Source organism: Marmota marmota, unplaced genomic scaffold (assembly GCF_001458135.2).
Source record: "Marmota marmota marmota unplaced genomic scaffold, marMar, whole genome shotgun sequence".
Lineage (NCBI taxonomy): Eukaryota > Metazoa > Chordata > Mammalia > Rodentia > Sciuridae > Marmota > Marmota marmota.
In genome coordinates this window covers 9156786-9161960 of record NW_025999900.1, presented here as the reverse complement: position 1 = coordinate 9161960, position 5175 = coordinate 9156786, and the positions used below count along the sequence as shown (strand labels likewise).

General features: G+C 41.1%; 1 pseudogene; it reads right to left on the bottom strand.

Annotated features, from left to right (window-relative positions):
• Nucleotides 1-202: 202 nt before the first annotated feature.
• Nucleotides 203-985, bottom strand: LOC125615190 (annotated as a pseudogene).
• Nucleotides 986-5175: the final 4190 nt, after the last annotated feature.

Below are 5175 nucleotides of genomic sequence, written 5' to 3'. Positions count from 1 at the left end.
TCCCCTTCGCAGCCTGAACCTTGAGGCCTGGCAGTTAACATGAGATTTGCTCCAATCCAGCCCTGAGAGATCCCCTCCCTTCCCTCCCCTTGCCCTCTCACCTTGCATGGTGTCCCTTACCCAACCCAGCCCTCCCTAACCCTGACCCTTTGTGCTCCAGTCCCCGTGCCTGGGCACTTGCCTGAGTCCTTGACCATGTCCCTCATGTCCCTTGGCATACCATGGAGTATCTTTGTGTTGTTGCCAATGCTACAAATATGGTGCCTATACTTCAAATGACAACTGGAGTGGAGTAATGAGCTGACCCCAGCAAAACTTCAGGAGATCTATACCAGAGTGGTACTATCTTATGTATATATACCCTAATAGGTATTCTAAAAGGTCTGGAAAGCCAGTATCAGCTAGTTTCATTGTTCCTTCATCATAAATAAGAGGTTTTAAGTCTCTGTGAAGAACTTCTAGAGTGACAAAACACAATACTCTGAAGGATTTGATACAAATAACTCTTAACAAGTGAAGAATCTTTGAACTGACCAGGAGGAATAGAATTCAAATATTTCTTGAGATCCATAGAAAGGAATTCAATAGATAAATTTCCTGACTTGCAGTACTAGGAAGCCCTACCTCTTCACCTTCTAGTCTGATTTTTTTTCATGGCTACCACTTGACCTGTTGTTTTATGTCTACCCTTATATACAACTCCATAAGTACCTTCCCCAATTTCCTCTATTTTGGTATGGTCTTCCACTGTTACTCTATAGGTAGGATAGATCCCAGCTTATTGTCCCATGATGGCTACAGTGGCAGCTACCATGTTCATGACTCCACACTCAACTTCCAAGCACCAGCTTTGAAGCCAAGTGCCCAAGGTCACTAGTTTTAATGTAAAATACAATGATGACCAAAACAGACTTCACTCACTTAGACTTCACTCCTATTGCTGATAGTCAGTCATCCCTTGAACCCCCTACGAGGGCTGCTGCATTTAGAGCACCACATAAAATTTCTTCACTATATGCAGGATATTGAATTTCCTCAAGTTATATGTTTGTCAGTCTCAGCTGTCCTGGAGCTCTTGGGCCTTTCATATACCTCCCATGATGTCCCTGGAATGACTAGTCCCAGGACTACTAGTGGCATACTTGCATACTTGTTACATGTGTCATCAATGTCACATTGTGTGTGTGTGTGTGTGTGTGTGTGTGTGTGTGTGTTGCTGGGGATTGAACCCAGGGCTTCATTCATGCTAGGCAAGCATTCCACTACTGAGCTACATCCCCAAGCCCCATATCATAAATCTTGGTACTGATCTTAACATACCACATGGGCATTTTATCCTATTTTGAGTATATAGTAATATACATCACATAAATATTGAGTCTAATAAGAAAGAAACTGCCTTGGTTTGGTGGCAAATTCAAATTAAGCTCAGCTAACAATAAAACATCTAAGTGCTCAGATACTTTATGGAAAAGTGCTTCATGCTACACTGTCCAAACATCAAGCAGTTTAGCTTCCGTGAGAGGGGCAAGACTAAGTTCTAAAGATCTCAGTAATATCCTTTGAATAGCATTAAAATGCCTGGCTCTAAAAATGTCTAAAATATCTTTCCTCCATCATCCACTCTGAATCTTCCCAACATTCCTCCTTCCATTATAGTGGATGATATGAAGTTGGATGTTAGTAAAGCCTTTTAAATTCTTTCAGAAAGATCACAAAATGCTGTTTATTTGATTAATTCTTTATTGCCTCTATAATTCCATCCCTATCATGATTCCGTAATTTGTTTCAATTGTTTTCTCTGAGTGGGAGCTCCTATTTCTCATTTTCTGTCTCTCTATATATATTAGCCTGCTTCATTCTACACTTCCATTCCAGGGGTGGTGGCACACACCTGTAATCCCAGCTAGTTGGGAGGCTGAGGCAGGAAGATGGCAAGTTGGAGCCCAGTCTGGGCAACTTAGTGAGAACGTGTCTCAAAATAAAAATAAAGGGTTGGGGCTGTAGCTCAGTGGTAAAGTGCTTGCCTGGCATGTGTGAGGCACTGGGTTTGATCCTCAGCACCACATAAAAATAAATATATTGTGTGTCCACCTGCAACATACAAATATTTTTAAAATAAACAAATAAATAAAAAGGGTTGTTGCTATAGCTTAGTGGTAGAGTGCTCCTGGGTTCAATCCCTAATACTGCAAACAAAAACTATACTTTCATTAGGCAAATAAAAACTATATTTTCATTAGGCAAACAAAAACTATACTTTCATTAGGCAATTAATATCTCCCACCTGTCCCTCTATTACTAGCATCTCCTGAACTTATTTAATTACTTTTTTTTTTTCACTGCCCATGTATTTCCTTTGAAATTGTGCGCTCAGATCAGGACAAACCTCCCAGATACAGAGTGATGATCTTCTCAACCACCTCCCATTATGGGTTTTCTCCTTTCAAATCTTCTCATTGATGACATCTTCAATTTCTTTTTCCATTTATACTTGATCTCTTTTCTCTTGGCATTCCAATGTCATTTATTCTTATCTTAGTTTTTTCATTTTTTTTTTTTTTTTTTTTGCTGCCTTTTATAATGATTGCTTTATTCACTCATTCAACCAACATATGTGGAAGAGGGCTGGAAATGAGGGTAGCGAAAGTCTGAATTTTAAGTACAAATGTAATTTTGAAAGTTTCACTTCATTGATTCATTGTGACAACCTCGAAAGAGCTCCCTCATAAAGAGGAATGAACAGAGTTTGGGGATGTTAAGTTACTTGGTCAAGCCCAGACAACTGGAAACAGATGGAACTGAACTTGAAATATTCTTGGCATCATTTTCTGTGCTCTTTCCACAACCATGTTAACTTCTTTCAAGGTGAGCAAATAAGAGCCCTTCCTGCTGAATCTGTCTTATTTGTTTGGTACACATAGTAGCTGCTAGTTTGGTTTTTACATCTACATTTGAATGCCTTTTTATTGGGCCTTCATTTGTCAATCTTCCAATGTTCCCTCTAACCCCTGTGGTCACCTTGAAACAAAGAATAAAAAACGATTTCTTGACCCAGCTGCGGTTCCAAAGAAGCTAAAACTGGTATGTTCTCTGGCTACCACAGCCCAGGTAAATCTACATATGTATATCCCCTGGCTTTTGTTTCTATAAATTGTAACTGCTTCTGTGGGTCCATGATAAACCCAGCCTAATTCCCTCTTAAGATTGGGAGCCATTTTGTCACAAAGGCATGAAAAGTTGATTTCAGCTTTAGCATAAATTACTTGCTTGAAATGCCTGCCCATGCCTTGAACTCACCCATGCCTGGGTTTCCCTGGCCAGATAACTGAAATTCTAGTGGTGCCTCGTAAATTCTGATGTTGGGATCTAAATTTACTCCCTATGTGCTGGACCATTAACCTATTACCTGCCTTTGTGTTATGCTTGTGAAAATCCTGTTATCTGTAAGTTCTTAAGACACCGCCCCCCCCCCCCCATTTGCAACTTTCTGTTGCTTAGGCTCAGGCCTAAGGCCATCCTCAGAGAGAGGATAAAGCTGCGCTCCTAGAGAGCTGTGGGGCTGTCTTCTGTTCCCACGGGTTTTAGGAGAGACAGCCCCAGCCAGTAGGAGTTACAAGCTTGCTTTAATTTGATTTCAATTGGAGTTGGTGGTCTTTTCTTTGCGACATGGTTTAACAACCAGTAGAGAAAAAAATCTTGCTGTTTCTCCCCAGTTTGATAAAACTGCATACAATTCATTTTTGGTTTTCCATTGTTTATTTCTTACATGGGCAGATGGCAGGCAGGTCCCTTGGCTTGGCAGCCAGCAACAACGTCATATATATGTGCACGTTTGTGTGTTGCAAGGGGACAAAATTGCAACATATGCAGTCAAGGAGAGAAATAAAGAACGTCTACATGTTTCTGCCCCTTTCAATGCTTTAGTCACTCAAATTGCTCAATACAATTTCACTCTATAGGTTCTTAAGAAAAGGACAATCCTTAATACTAGGCACTGCAATAGACATAATCAATTCACAGCAAACAATTCTAGATTAATTCTAAGCACTGCAAACACACTTAATCATGACAGGCTAATGACAGACATTCCCTCTGGATGCTAAGTTCAAAAGTCTTTAGCCTTAGGCTTTAAGTCCAGCAGATGCACACTCACTCAGACCACGGTGATCAGGTCTGAGTGAACCAAGGAAGGCTTTTCCTGGTGTGGAGTGGATGACTGGTTGAGGAGGGGGTCCTAGGGAGGAGTTGCGGCTCTCACCATGGTCCAGATAAGGTTGTAGAGTTTGAGAGCAGTGAGGATGGAAAGAGGATCAGGAAACGATGACAAGTGACAGGATGTCAGGTCCTCATCAGGCTCTCCAGCTTGATTGCATCCTTGTTTCGGCTGGCTGAATTCCTGTTCATCAACTCTATTATTTATACTAGATTTTGGGGCTTTTGACCCCCACCCTTTCAATCTTTATCAGCTACCTCTGGATTTCTCCTTGACATCTTTACCCTGGGGTCAGAAACATCCAGCCTGCCAGAGGTTTCACTCTGTTTATCAGAGTGAGTGGAAGTAACTTGCTTGAGGCCACATGGGAGGGATCTGTTGGATGTACTTGGTGAGACTGCAGGTTTCAAACTGGAGTTTATAAAATGAAGTTGCTTAGGCTCAGGCCTAAGGCCATCCTCAGAGAGAGAGACAGACAGACAGATAGACAAACTTACTTTCCTGGCTCTTAAGCCCTGAAAGTTTCTTCAAGCTCAGTATGGAATATCTGCTCCCAAAAATCAAGAAAGCTGAGCTAAAAAGTCATAGCTAGGGAGTGCACTAATTTTACTACAAGGGTTAAAAAGAAGAAAAATGATTGAAGCTTTCCCTATTGTCAAAAGGATAAAAGGATGAGATATTTTTCCTTCTTCCTTTACTTTGAGGATTTTCTTGGGGGGAAAAAATCTGTAATTACATTACTTCCTCTGTGTCTCTGTATCTATACAAAAGTTAAATAAGCCTCTGTCAGAAACAAACATGGGATCTTTTTCTTAAGGTTCTGGGACACAACTTTGAAACGTCAATATCAAGAAAGATGGTCCTCCATCTCCTGTCACCAAGGAAGTTATCCAAAGTGGCTTGTGCCAAGATCTAAGAATCTTCTTGTCAGAAAGGGAGTGGGGGGAGCAGGTGGAGGG